At 41.3% G+C, this 15,593-nt stretch overlaps 1 protein-coding gene across 1 annotated transcript in view; it reads left to right on the forward strand.

Moving 5' to 3' along the window:
- The window catches only part of LHFPL1 (LHFPL tetraspan subfamily member 1), an 86,361-nt gene extending 71,049 nt beyond the window's left edge, over positions 1–15,312 (forward strand). The window contains exon 5 of the mRNA XM_049872321.1: positions 15,295–15,312. The gene's annotated coding sequence lies outside the window, so the exon portion shown is untranslated. The remainder of the gene's footprint in view (positions 1–15,294) is intronic.
- Positions 15,313–15,593: the final 281 nt, after the last annotated feature.

Here is a 15,593-nt window from a genome sequence, read left to right on the forward strand (position 1 = left end):
GTTTGTCATAAACACAGGAATAATAAAGAGTAAATCCAGGAGAGCAGTTTTTTTGTAGAGATGGAACAAGGAATCCTTATCCCCTTTATTCTGCTTTATTCTGCTTCATCACACCAGTAAAAAACTAGTTGCTGTCAAGTTGATTCTAACTCATGGTGACCCCACGTGTTACAGAGTAGAACTGTGCTCTGTAGGGTTATCAATGTCTGGTTGTTTTAGAAGTAGATCACCATGTCTTTTTTCCAAGGCACCTCTGGGTGGACTGGAACCTCCAACTTTTCAGTTAGCAGCTGAGCACGTTAACTGTTAACTGTTTGCACCACCCAGGGGCTCCATTTTTTTTTCTTCTTGTTTATTTATTGTTTCCCTCTCCCTCCCACTAAAATGTAAACTCCAGGAAAATAGGAACTTATCTATTGACTGCTGTTCCCTAAGCATCCAGTACAGTGCCTGGCACACAGTACGCACTCAATAAACACTTGTTGAAAGAATGAGCCTATTTACTCATCTTTAAGTAGATACAGTAATACCAGGCTTGCAGAGTTATAGTGAGGGTTGAACTCTCTATATGTCTGTGATCGTGAGGTGGGAACCTAGGCACTCAATTATGTCAATCTCCATTCTTTCACTTTTTTATTCTGGATCTGTGGTTTCTCTTTTGAACTAACTCAATAACCTCAGTTTCCTAATCTGTAGACTGGGGACAATGATACCCACCATATAGGTCAGGGGGGAGTTTTACATGAGATAATGATACAAAGTACTTAGCACATGGCCTAGACATAATGAATGCTCAATAAATGTTAGTTGTATATTACTGTTATTACAAAATAAATGGTTGCCTATGTGATATAATTTCAATAGGATTTGGAAGAATTCTTTACTAAAATAATATATTCCACACCAACCTGTCATTTATATCTTAAATTTCACCATTAAGGAGATATTCATTTAGTTTATGTTTTGTCCATCCTAACTGCCTCTTCTCAACTTCATCGGGAATATGCTCTCAACAGTTCAGCATGATTACTTTTATGTGATATCTAATTTTCCGCCATTCCTGGACAGATAGGCAGCATGAGGGCCCTGAGCACAAGTTGGGGAAGAGAAGTGAAAGAATGAATTCCAAAGGCAACATTGGACTACTTGTCCCTTTTGCTTAAAAGAACGACCAGTTCTAAACTGCTTCTAGTCATCTCTCTCTAAGCATGAGCCAACTCCCTAGCTTCTGCTACTTATAATGTGGATGAGAAGTTAGAAATCTGTGAGAGGTGTTTCCTCTGTTGGGATTTCCAAGTATTCCATGTTCTGAGAACTATCTCTAGCTGTTTTATGTACCATCATCTCTCTCTCTTGTTGGAAACCTGTCAACAAAAGCCAGCCCTCAAACCACTCTACAGATGCTATTGGCCTGACTTTTTGCTGGGTCTGGGAGTGTTTTGCTTAGCTCTCCTGACTATAAAGGTGCGTTATTCTGCTAATACATTATCTTATGGGTGTGTACTTAGGACTTTTTGAATTCAAGAATGAATGTAATCAATATGTAAATATGTGCAAAGGTTTATGAAAATGTCCATGCCTGGTTGACTTTTTTTTAAAACAAATTAATTTAAATACCATAATATTCACTCATTTTAGGTGTACACTTCATTTTTTTCTAGTAAATTTATAGAGTTGTGAAACTATCACCACAATCTAGTCGTAGAAGATTTATATTCGCCTCCTGAAACTATTCCTTATACCAATACTCAGTTTTCTTGAAGGGAATCTTAAAATATAGCTAAACTTTAGCTACATACCAAACCAAAAACCCACTGCCATCGAGTCGATTCTGACTCATAGCAACCCTATAAGACAGAGTAGAACTGCCCTGTAGAGTTTCCAAGGAGAGCCTGGTGGATTTGAACTGCCAACCTTTTGGTTAGCAGCTGTAGCACTTAACCACTACGCCACCAGGGTTTCCATTAGCTACATAGTTTCATGGAATAAGTGCCTTCCAAGAAAGTGCTATAAAATGAATTTTTGTAGCATTAATACAATTCTACCATCAAACTTTTCATGCAATTAGAAATGTATTTTATGACATGTATAAGAGGGGCATGGGGATCATTCAAAAGACTGACTGAAATGGACGTTTTCATGAGGAGAGGATTATATTAGTTGTGGTTAGTAATCACTAACTGCCACAAAAGACAAATCAAAATCTCAGCAGTTTAACTCAACAAAAGTTTATTTCACTAAGTCTTGCAGGTTGATACAGGTTCTCCTCTAATCAGTGACTTGGGGATCCAAGCTCCCTCCATTTTGCGATACCGCCATCTAAATATCTAGCTTCCAAATTCACTGTAAAAGAAGAAGAGAAAGATGGAGAAGGAACACCAACTCTTAAACTCCTGGAGCTAGAAGTGGTACACATCACTTTCACTGAGTCCACTGGTCAGAACTAGCTACATGGCCTCAATCTAACTGCAAGGGAGTTTGGGAAATGTAGGTTAGCACATAGATCATTTAGTAAGCGCTTTATCTCTGCCATAATTGTCATGCCTGTGGTGCCTTGCTCTCCTCCTTCTGCCACTTCCTTAAGCCCTAAGAAGGTCTCCAATATCTCAAAATCTTCTGAGTCCACATGCTTAGCTTCTAGAAATTATATTCACTCTTGGTCATTTTAAACATGCACTCCTAGCAAAAATGCAATACCATCGTTCACCAAGAGATGACACAGGTGAACGCACTTGCTTGTCAGCATGCGAAATCCTCATCTAAGACTGTCAGTTCTGTACATCAAATTGTTTTACTTTACCAATTCAATGAGATTAAAATTTTGTAAAATTAATATATTTGTGCCAATGGATATCTATATTTTTATGAATCTTGGTAGTTTTTTTTTTTTTGGTGGTAGTACATTTAGACTGTCATCTATTACTTTACCAGCTCAATAATTCACCAATTACTTTAGTCACTGTTTGATCACCCTCATTTAGTGTTTGTGATACATGTAATAAAGAGTTCTCTTCCCCTTTCTTCTAACCCCCTTTTCTTCAATCCTTGCCATACTCAACAATATCTTACAATAATATACTCAAAGTCACGAGCCTAGAAATGAAAGCTGATAAAAAGTTCAGAAGACATGGGTTCCACCTGTGCGACTTTAGGCAAGCCTCTTAACCTCCCTGACTATGTGCTTCTTTATCTGAAAAGAAAAATGATAATATCTTCCAATAATAAATGGTCAGTGTGGCCTCCAAAGAACAGCCTTGTAGTCTCTATTGTTAGCTGACTTTCCCTGCCTGCCTTCCAGAGGTTTCTTCTTCTCTGAGGTGGCACAGTGGTTAAGGGCTCAGCTGCTAACCAGAAAGTAAGCAGTTTGAACCCACCAGCTGCTCCTCAGGAGGAAGATATGGCAGTCTGCTTCCGTAAAGATTTACAGCCTTGGAAACCCTATAGAGGCAGTGCTACTCTGTCCTATAGGGTTGCTATGAGTCGGCATCGATTAAAAGGCAATGGATCTTCTCTGAAGGCCCTCCTCCTAGAGTCCCAAACCTTCCCTCAATTTCTCTGATGCTTCTCTTCAATAGTGTTTGTGGAGATTCTGACTCAATAGGTCTGTGTCGTAGTCTAGGAATCTGTATTACCACAAGATCCAAGGGACTTTGGATTATTGGCCAGGTAGTACTGCCAGTTTATCACATCCCAGTATTTAGAATGCAAAGACTTTATTTATAACCTGAAGAAAAATCTCAGGGTTCAAGGCTCATACAAATTAAGGAAATTAAAAGTGTATGATCCCTATATTGAATTCAGATTACTACAGACTGAAATGTAAATTGTGATTTTATAGTTTTCATGGGCTTATTAAATTCCCTTATACTTCTATATCCTCAGTCTAACGCCACAATTTTTTTTTTCCTCAGCTCCCTTGCTCCCAAGAATGCAAAGGCCTTTTTGCCTGAAATTTATATATTTCTCTTCTCCTTTCTAGGTCAGACATGCTCTCATTATTCATACAAAATTCTGACTCAGTAGCATTCCAGGACCCTGAACCAAACTCCAAAGTCTTTGGCATACTACCTAGGGAAAAGGCCCTTTCTCTTTGTTATGCAAGTCTTCCTCCTCTCTCTGCCACTACACTTCCCCAAAGATCTCTAAGCTCCTTCACAGTTCCCATCTCTCAGCCAGCACCAGCCCATCCTCATGCATAATTTTAGGTCTGAGTCAGAGGTAGTGTAGAACATTAACTCATTAACAACACAATTGTCTTTCATTACTCCAACTCTTGCCAGATGAGGGTTCTTTTCAATTAGCAAATTTGGATAGGGATTTTTTTTTTTCACATAGTCATCTTTTCTACAGGGTAGTTGGGAAACTCAAAAGAAGCCCTGGTGGTACAGTGGTTAAAGTGCTTGGCTGCTAACTGAAAGACCTGCAGTTTGAACTCACCAGCAGTTCCTGGGGAGAAAGACGTGGCAGTCTGCTTGCTCAAGGATTTATAGTCTTGGGAACCTTATGGGGCAGTTCTACTCTGTCCTTACAGGGTCGCTATCAGTCAGAATCCACTTGATGGCAATGGGTTTGGTTTGGTGTTTTGGGAAGATCAAAAGAGTCCATGTATATAAACACTTTGTTAGGTATAAATATAACTCAAATGTATGTTGGAGGTACATATGGGGACCATCCTCTAAAATTTATCTTTTCTGATTGCTTTTGGAAAGAAAAAGGCTAGAATCCTCACACACTTTAAGTATGCTTGGCTGGCATACTCCGTCCTAACCCACCAGTACTAGTTGCTGTTGAGTCGATTCCAGATTATGGCGATCCCACGTATGTCAGGGTAGGACCGTGCTTCATAGGGTTTTCAGTCGCTGGCTTTTTGGAGGTAGATCACCAGGCCTTTCTTCTGAGATACCTCTGGGTAGACTCAAACCTCCAGGCTTCTTGTTAGCAGCCAAACATGTTAACCGTTTGCGCCATTCAGAGACTTCTAACCTAAAAAAAAAATATTTTCCATCCCTATTGGATTCTGAGAGAAGCCCTGGTGGTGCAATGGTTAAGCTCTGGGCTGCTAACCAAAAGGTCAGTGGCTTGAACCCACCGGTGGCTCCGTGGAAGAAAAGACCCAGTGATCCGCTCCTGTAAAGATTACAGCCTTGGGAACCCTTATGGGGCAGTTCTACTCTGTCCTATAGGTTCACTATGAGTTGGAATTGACTCAACAGCACACTCCACAGCATTGGACTCCGAAGAATAACATGTATCTCCTTTCCTCTGCAAATATTCATAACAGTGCATGGACACTAGCCCTCTACCCACTAACTCTAATCTATTCTGCTTTCATATCTTCACTCAGGTACCCTGTCTTCTCTTGGAATTCACATCTTAGACTGGATGGAACAGCAGTCAGAGACCTGTTTTATTTCTAAATGACTGAAAAGTCGTGATCATTTAGATAAAGAGAAGTATTTTCAAAATCAGCAACTCAGAGATTTGAGGTTCCAGGCAGCTTATGAAATGTAAATGGCCATGACACACTGCTCCACCCTGAGAACTACCTCTAGCTGTTTTATGTCCCATCATCTCTTGAGCACTTTCGAAAAACCAACAAACAAAAATGGTTTCTATTGTTTTGGACAATCCTGAGGAAGAATTTGATCTGAAAGCATTGCTCCACCAGAACTGTAAATTCAGTCACTTGATGGTGGTTTAAGTTCAAGGACTACACTATTTTCTGAAATGATGAGAACAGTAAGATCTGTTATATTTCCAGAAGAATGACAAGAAAAGGAGAGGTTGGAGAAAATCCTGACTATTCCTGGATCCTGGCTAATGTATTGGTTTATGGACTCACAGGTCTGCAAACCTGTGCACAGTGCATGTCGGGGTGGGGGGGAGTGATGTTTGTGGGTGGGTGCCTGCGCATACACAAGTTTTCTTTTGTTACTGTTGGTAGGCATAATTCTAAAAGTGTGTATGCATGCACCACCCCCCCACACGCACCCCTCCAGGGTCCCCTCCTTAATATGATATAACTCCTGTGATTATGTTATATAGTTAACCTTTAGGTAGGGAAATTATCCAGGAGGGCCTATTCTTATGGCATGAGCCTTTAAAAGCAGAAAACTTTTTCTGGCTACTGGCAGAAAAGGAAGGCAGAGGGGAAAATCAGAGAGATTGGAAGAATGTGAAGGTCTCGTAGTGCTGTTGTGGGTTTCAATATGCAGAGGGCCACATGAGAAAATGCAGGTGGCCTCAGGGAGCAGAGTGTAACCCCCTGGCTGACAGCCAACAAGGAAATAGAGACTTAAGCTCTATTTTGGAAGAGCCTCTAGATGCGAATGCAGTTTAGCTGATAACTTGATTCCAGCCTTGTAAGACCCTGACCATGCTGGACTCCTGGCCTACAGAATGGTGAGCTCAAGGATGCGTGTTATTTTAAATCACAAAATTTGTGGTAATTCATTAGGCGGCAATAGGAAACTAACACATAATTGAATTCATCTCGTCCCAGGATACCCATGGAAAAGGCCCACTGTCCTAATGTAAAGTCTTGCTTCCAGTAAGTACTCCAGAGCTCTGAGCTATTAGCTATGTAAGCTCCTGGCCCAGGTGCAATTGCTCAATGTGCTCAGTTGGACTTGAAGTGTCATTGATCTGCTTCTCCAGTTCATTGCTACCATTAAACTGCTGGCCAGAAGATGAAGGTGATAGAGCCAATGGGATTTAGCTTAGGTTCTTTCTCCCCTACAACAGGCAGGAAGAGTACCTAAGGCACACACGAGTTTAACAGTAACATCCTGTGCTCTTAAATAAGCCAGGCTGGGCCCCCTCTGGATTCAGGGAGATGATATCAGGGATAAAAATAAACCACTAGGCACTTGCTGCCCTCTTTCTGGGGCTGATGAGGAGCCAGATAATGAAGCTACACTTTTAACATGACCGTGAGAATGGAAAAGGGCTCACTCCTCTTTCAGTTCCCATTAGGGTCTTTGTCCAGAGAAAGAGGATATTTACTTACAAGTGCTTTGCAAAATGTAGCTCCCTTCCTATTCTCAGCAGGGAGGGCATCAGTGGCCTGTGTAATGTTTACTCTTCCTTTCCTTGCACCTCCATTCCTTTTTTTCTTCCTCCTTCCCTCCCTTCCCCTTCTCCCTATTCCTACTTTCGCTTTTTTTTTTTTTTTGCTGTTCAGCTGTTTGGTTGGGAGAGTGACGGCCCCCAGAGCAGCGCAGAAAAAACCTCAGCCTTTCAGAGTGAGACAAATGCCCTTTATTCTTATTTGAGTTTCTCACTGCCTAGAGTGTAAGGGTAGAAAATAGAACAGTCTAACAGAAGCAGAGAGCAAGGCCTTTTCCATGGTGTTTGGAAAAGACTAAAAAAGAGGGCAGAGAGGAGGATGAGGTGACCCTGTTCCTGTCCCTCGGCAGTCACTCAGTCAACATTACTGGAGTGCCGTGACATTTATTGTCATTTCATGTCATTAAACAGGGTAGAAAATCATTTCAGCATAAGTGCCCACTATGTGTCCAGACATTTTCTGACTGTTCTTGGGGATCCAAAAGAAATGGGAGATTTGGCTCCTGTCCTTAAGGAGCTAGTACGGTTGTCAGGGAGCCTAGAACCCATATATGAAAAGGGCACCCAGAAGACAGGTGACCTCAGAATCATGTAAAGGAACTGAGAGAACAGGGTTTTGTGAAGCTGGAGAAGAGCAGAAGGAATCTGATTTAGTGGAAGCAGTGGTGAGGGCTGTAGAGGTACAGATGAAGGTTTTTTGTAGCATGGGGCTGGGAAGGAGGAATGAAATGTAGTTTTGTGGATGCAGGATGATGTATGAATAAATATTCTTTGTGATCAGTTGTGACAGAGTTTTCAAGTGAAGGAAGATTGTTCTCAAGCCTTGTTCTCAGTGCTGCATGAGGGATTCTCTCTAAGTCACTTATTCTCATGGTCAAAGGTTTAAGGTGGCTGACTGTGATGGCTGCTTTGGCACTTGAAAAGACAGGCCAGTTCTGGCATGGTTCTCAGCTGGGTGACCTTCTGTAGGTCATGTTACATATCTGGGCCATTTTTGTCTCTTCAGTGAATTAGGAAATTAATAAGAGTGACTTGCTAATGCGTGCATATAAAGTTTAAGGTGGGGTTCATGATAACCTTGGTCTATTTTTCAAAATACTCCTGCTCTAAAGATCTGTTCCCTGCCCCTGTTGAGAACTCTTGGTTTTTATATGGCAGGCCTTTAAAGTTAATAAGAACTGCCAGCTTACACATTCACACATGCTTGCATCTTATTATCGATAAGTCTTCTAGTCCTAAAAGGATGCGTGCCTTCTGTCTTTTGGTTGGGTAGAGTCAAGAATTTAATTCATCCTGCCCTATCACCATCAGATGCTAGCAGAGAGGTAAATGCCTTTTCTGGGGTCAGAATTGAGAGAAAGCATGGAAGTGGTGAGTTGGCATTCTCGGAGCTCTGAGCTGTCTGAGATTGGTCAACAGGTGAGACTCAAGTCTAGGAAACACCAATGATTTCACTTCCTGCTTTGAGCTCATTCTCAGAAAAGGTGTGTCCAGCTCTAGATGAGCTGGTATGGAGTAGTGTGTCTTCTTGTGGTCAGAAAGGCGCTCCCATTCTTAACCCTCCTTGTTTCCCATTAGTCACGCATGTCTTGGCTCTAGTTTTCCATTCAGGCAGTTTGAATACAGGTCTATGCACAGAGAACAGGGCCTGGGTGTGAGCTCATCGACACACACCTCCTGCCTTGACCTGGCCACAAAGCCCAATTACCTCTCCTGACCTATTCCCAACCTTCACTCCTCAAATGCTCGTAACACCCACCTGAACTGGGGAGATCCAGAAACCCCTGAAGCCCATACTAGAAATCCTGAGTACAGCTGTGTAAGTGGCAGAATGATTGAGCATGTCTTCCTTCTGCTTTGACGAGCCTCTAACTCAGGCAGGAGATTTATTTCTGTTGTCACTGTTATTCCACGGCTCAGGGACTAGCTGTCTACCTGACTCTTCAGCCAATCATAAGCTGTGGTAAAGAGGGGGCTGGCAGGCAATCAGGTCCACTGAGAATAATGCAAGCTATTTTGAGCTTATCTTATTCTTAGCCAGCAGCCTGGGGCGCTGGTGTCTGCACATGATTCAGTTTTCCCTGGTGGTGGTGACAGCAGAACACTTTGCTTCAGGTGCTTGGCGTTCAATATTACACAAATGAATTATGGGCAAAGCAGTGTCCTGATGCTAACTCAGTCTCCCAGTAGACCTGGAGAGTCAGGAGGAAGATTTGATGTAGGCAGCCTGCTATGTGAGCAGACACACAAATACCAGTGTCCACAGGGAAGACTGGTGCTTAAAAAGGAAAGCAACCAACTCGGCACTCCATCACCAATGTTTCTGGTTTGATTTAGACCTGTGTCATGGATTGAATTATATATCCCCAAAAATGTGTGTACCAGTTTGGCTGGGCCATGATTCCCGGTATTGTGTGATTTTTCTGTATGTCGTAAATCCTTCCTCTATGATGTTAATGAGGGGGTATGGACAGCAGTTGTGTTAATGAGGCAACTCAATCTACAATATTGGATTGTGTCTTGAGGCAATCTCTTTTGAGACATAAAAGAGAGAAGCCAGCAGAGAGACAGAGGGACCTCATGCCACCAAGAAAGCAGTGCCAGAAGCAGAGCGAGTCCTTTGGACCCGGGGTTCCTGTGCTGAGATGCTCCCAGACCAAGGGAAAACTGATTATGAGGACCTTCCTCCAGAGCCAACAGAGAGACAAAGCCTTTCCCCAGAGCCAGCACCCTGAATTCGAACTTCTAGCCTACTGGACTGTGAGAGAATAAACTCCTCTTTGTTAAAACCATCCACTCTTGGTTTCCTGTTTTAGCAGCACTAGATAACCAAGACAACATGCATGAAAATAATACTCCATCATTCTGAGGTCTAGCCAGTGTGGCAAAACCTGCAAGGGAATGGGCAATGAGAGAAGGACTGGTAAAGAGGACTGGCAAAGGGATGCTCTACTCTTTGCACCCCTCACTTTGAGAGAGAAGGGATAGAAAGCCAATGTCTGCTCTTCTTTAGTTCATCAAACACTAGATGATGAGTTACTGTGATTCCCTAGAAAGCTCTTCCCCATTGTCTCTACACTTCCAAATTCTATTTGTATGGATTCCACAATAACTCAAGTCCCTAAATATTCCCCTTTCTAATTGCCCTGGTTAAGAGCTCAGGCTGCTAACCGAAAGGTCAGCAGTTCAAGTCCACCATCTGCTCCTTGGAAACCCTATAGGGTAATTCTACTCTGTCCTATAGGGTTGCTATGAGTTGGAATGTGCTTGATGGCAATAGGTTTTTTATTTTTTTTTTAATTGCCCATAGGAGTATTTAGCTCAGGGCTGGCCTCATAGTAAATGTTAAAAAAAAAGTTGAATGAATGAATGGTCTATAGCAGTGATTTTCATACTTTAAAAGAAATCATCAGAGCCCCTTTCTTTCAAATATAATCTTACTCCGAAACTCAAAACACAGAGTGAGTAAAAGCAGAACCACTCAGAACATACTGGATCTGGTGGCAGGGCAGAGTTATGCCTGCTCAGTCTTCCCCACACTGTCTCCTATGGGGAAATAGTCAACAGTGCTAAGGCCTAGCAAGGGTCATTGAGAATATGTAGTTTTTCCATCCCCATAAGCATCTTGGAGGGTTTAAAATGAGTAGAAAGCTTTATCATGGGGAAGGACCGAGTTACTTCCCCATGATATGAATGATAAAATCTATACATTAAAGGTATATGAAAGAATGAGGGGAAAATGAGGAAGGAAAATATCACAATGGGCTGGCTTAAAAAAAAAAGGCTTACACACACACAAAAAAAGTTGGCTTTAAGCTAGGCCTTAAAATAAACGCAAGATTTCAATTGACAAGAAAAAGAGAAAGTGCTCAAGACTGAGGCTACAGTGTGGGCAAAGGCACAAAAGTAGGAAAGAGCATGGCCACTGGCATCAGGGTGGAGGAAAAAGCATAGCAGTGGAGCAACTTGACTATTTAGGCAGAGGGTGTGTGTGTTTGTGTGTATGTTGGGAAGGATGGGGCTGACTAGACCCTAAGTTGGAGTCAGATGATGGTGGCCTTGAAAGGATGCCAGAGGAATTCAGAAGTTGATAACCTACAGAAGAGGCGCTAGAGGTTCTTAAGCATGTGAATAGACCAGTGAGAAATTTCTCTGGAAGTGACCTAGAGAACATGTGCATGGGAAGGACAAAAGCCCACAGAAGTAGGTACTGTATTAATCCAGGTAGGAAGCTTGTCTCTCTTTTTCTACTTAATGTAACTCGGTCGCTATTGGGTTGGGTTGTGTCAATCCAATCTAGAAAATTACTATTTGTGCTCTATTGCAGACTGTATGGTCTGTTCAACTGTAATCCATTGTTAAAGCAAGAAACACCATTAGTCCACAGGAATGCCAGCCACCTGACTGTTCCAGGCAGGCTCTTTCCCTTTTTCAGTGAGTATCTGAAAAAGGGAAAGCACTCAGGAAAGGCAGCCTCTAATGACATTGTCGCCAAGGCTGAGCGCTGGCTTCAGCCAACACATTGAGATGTAGACTTAGTGTGGCATTGTATTTGGTGGCACGCAAACTAGACGTACAACGAGGATTTGTTTTAAAGTTTCTGGAGAAAATTATACACTAAAATCAGATTACAAGGATCCTGGAAACATTTACTGGAGTTACAAACTCTAGACAGTAGATTTAAGTCGCCCAATCTGTGCATAAGCAGTAGACTGCATTTGCCTCAAGGAATGTGATCAGATCTGGTGTTAGCCCATTTATTCCTTCCAGTTTCTTCATGGTCAGTGTATTCAGATACATAATTGTATATCCAAATTATGGTCAGTCTTTGCCAATTTGCAACCTGACTATAATTCAGATACATAATTATGTAGGGTCCAATTGTAGGTGTCCTGTCTATGTTAGAGTACTAGGGCAGTTAGGGTACTAGGGCAGAAAAGTGAGAATAGTGGCAAGTAAAAAGGTCAGACGGTCTAGGAAAGGGAAGCTCAGAGTGAACAAGTCAGGAGAGGCAGACATGACCAGCTAAGAACTTTCCCTCAACCTTAGAAATGTGACAACTATAATTATAATGAGTGAATATGACTTCATGAAAGAAACAAGAAAGAATAAAGAAAGACAGGGTGGGAGGTAATGGTGGTACCAAATAGAGCTGTAAGGGCCACTGGTGGGGCATTTGATGAAAAACTTAAAATCATTCGGTCAACATATTCAGTGAACTCCTAATAAATGTCAGACACTTCTATAGATACTAGGGAATCACCATGAGTAAAAATCCCTTCCCTCATGGAGCTTATATTCTAGTGTGAGGCAGGAGACAGACAATAAACAAAATAAGCAAATATACTCTCTCTAAGTGATCTCATCCAGCCCCATGGTTTTATTTACCATCTGTATTCTGACTCTTCAGTTTACATCTCTAGCCCTGGTATCTCCCCAGGACTATGGATTCATTTATACAATTGCCAATTTCAACATCTCCACTGAAATTTTATAGGCTCCTCAAATTCAATATGACCAAAACAGAACTCTTGATATTTCCCCCCTAACTGGTTTCTCCCACAGCCTTCTTTCCACATCTAGATAAATGGATATACCAGTTCTCCAGTTGCTCAGACCAAAACCTAAGAGTTATCCTTGGTTCCTATGTTTTCTTCACCCCTCTACCTCCAATCTGTCAACAAATCTTGTCAGTTCCACCATCAAAATGCATGAAGGCTTATGTATTGTTGCTCTTTTAAGAACTATCTATATGGGATCAAACTGACAATAGCAACTAGAAAGATTAGAAAACATAGGGTGCAGTGAGTTTATGTTAATGGGGTAGTGACAACTCAGGAAAGGAGGGTGAGAATGGTTGCATAACTCAAAGAATATAGTCAGTCTCACTGAACTGTACATGTACGAACTGTTGAATTGGTGTATGTTCTGCTGTGTATACTCTCAACAACAACAAACAAAATAAATACATGCTGGATCAGGGTCTGATCATTTCTCACCACCTCCACGGCTACTGGTCCAATCCAAACTGCTATTACCTCTCACCAGAACAACTTCAAGAGCCTCCTAATTGGTCTCCCTGCCTCTACTTTTTCCTCCATTTAATCCATTTTCCACAGAGCAGTCAGAATGATCTTCCACACTGTGAATTAGATCATATCACTCCCCTAACTAAAAACTAATGACTTTCCATAACTCTAAGAATGAAATGAAGATACTTTTTCAAGGCCCAAAAAATCTGGTCAAGATCTGGCCCCAGTGTATTTCTCAAACTGCATCTCCTATCATCCCTCTTTTGCTCACTGAGTTCCAGCCACATTGATCTCCTCTCTATTAATTGAACGAGTCAAGCCCTTTTTCCTTCTGCCCTTTGCCTTTCCTCTTTCCTCTGTCTGCAGTGTTCTTTCTCTGGCTCTTCACATGACTTCCTCCTTCCTATCTTTTGACCCTAACCTACTCAGGGAGGCCTTCCCTGGCTATCTAAAGTAGACCTAACTTGGATTTTCTCTTGTATGGCACCTTATCAGTTTCCTTTATTGTACTTATCACAACTTGAAATTATTTTACCTGTTCTTGTATATATACGTGTGTGTGTGTTGGTTTGTGTGTGATTCTGTCTCTCCCATTAGGTGGCAAGCTCCATGAATGCAAGGGCAATGTATTTCTAGTTCCCAGCATAGTAGTTGTAGAATAGAAATATTTTGAATGAATGAAGTAGTGGGGAAGCATTTTAGAACTGGGATATAGGCATCATGAAGGTCTGGAGAGACTAGAGCTATGAATTTTCTGGACCCCAGACCTCCACACCAAGGACTGTTGGATTAGGTACACAGTTTTAGGATACGGTCAGTGCCAGAGATTATTGTGGCCAGGGAGCATGACATGGAAGCCAGAGCAGTAATTTTATCTGTCTTAGGTCAATGAGAAAAGACTGAGAGAACAAATTCAAGTCCAGAGTGAAGGTGACTTTGATAATCAGTGTCCAGAGGGCACAATAACCATTCTTTTTCAGGGGCAGAACTCTGCCTAGGGAGAAGAAATAAATGCTTTGGCATCAGACAGACTTGGGTATGAACCCTACCTCAGCCACTGAGTGGCTTTGGACAATTTAGTTAACCTAACAAATCATCAGTTTTCTTAACAGTAAAATGGGTTTGATAATATGACCTACTGCTTAGCATTATGGTGAGGACTAAATGAGTTAAAAATATAAAGCACCTTGAACATTACCTAGAACACAGAACATGCTGTTGATGATAATAAAGGTGAGGAAGAGGAAGTAAAGGAATAAGAAGAGGAAGATATGAGCTCTCACAGTCCTAGAATTCTCTCTCAAATACTATTGCCTGCCTGAGTCACTCTCCTGGCTCTCAGGAAGGTGACAATGATGGCTTAAAAATGTGTGGTTACCTGGGTTACATTCCCAAGGCTATGGCCATAACTCTATGACCACACACACACAAAAAAGGCCAATTCATCAGGAAAAATAGAATCATTCATGTCACAGGGCCCAGACCATGGCCAAGCAGTGGCTTGCTTACTAGACCAGAAATTCCATGTCATCTCTATATACATGCGTCACTTTAGACTAAAAAGAAATGGCCCCCTATTGTAGTTTGAGATGGGGATGTATTGGACTAGCACTGTGTCACAGATGGCCAGACAGCCAGGGAAGGTTTTGATATGGCTTCCTTCAAAGAATGCTACAACTTCAGTAAAATTTTTAAAAAAGTCTTTTAGCTCCAGAATGAAGGCATAAATTCTGAGACATAATCATACCAATAGTTGTTCTTCATGCACAAATAGCAGCAGCAGCGAATTATCAACCCTAAAATTAGAAAGGAATATTTTCTATGAATATTTGTAGTTCATTATTGACTTTTGAGACTAATTATACAAGTACTAAAATATGGAATTTTATGATTACTTTGTATAATTATGTATAGACAGGGAGTGCCAAACTTCCTTTAAAGTCAGTGAGAGATAGGCATGAAAAGATAAAATTGGTTCCTACGTATTTTTCAATTTTTCTAGATGTAGAATTCAATATTTCAAAATGAAAAAAGACTCATGTTATTTTCAAATAGACCATAAAGGATAATAACAATAATTTATTTACATAGCTGTGTTCTTCTGGGGCATCGCAGCATTTTTCAGGTGTTCTCTTTTATTTTCATAATGGAAGGGGTGCAAGGTTTTAACCCTTTTTTTCTTTTCTTTTTTCAGATGTGAGGCACAGAGTGGCCAAGTCATTTACTAATGATAGCACAATAGATCATTGATAGATTTATCCCTTTTGAAAATGGAATTAACAGTTCGACTTTTAATGCCTGTCTTTGTCATAGAGTTGCTATAAGGGTATGTATGGGACACCTCTGGGTGCTTTAAAACCCTCTTGAATTTACCTCCTACTCCTGCCACTACTGCACTGATTACAAGCAGTCTGGAGTTATGAACGTCTGACTTGCAGACAACTTGTACTTGCCCTTTGATGTTTTGTAAATTTACCCTCACTTTGAAACAAT

This window comes from Elephas maximus, chromosome X (assembly GCF_024166365.1).
Source record: "Elephas maximus indicus isolate mEleMax1 chromosome X, mEleMax1 primary haplotype, whole genome shotgun sequence".
NCBI lineage: Eukaryota > Metazoa > Chordata > Mammalia > Proboscidea > Elephantidae > Elephas > Elephas maximus.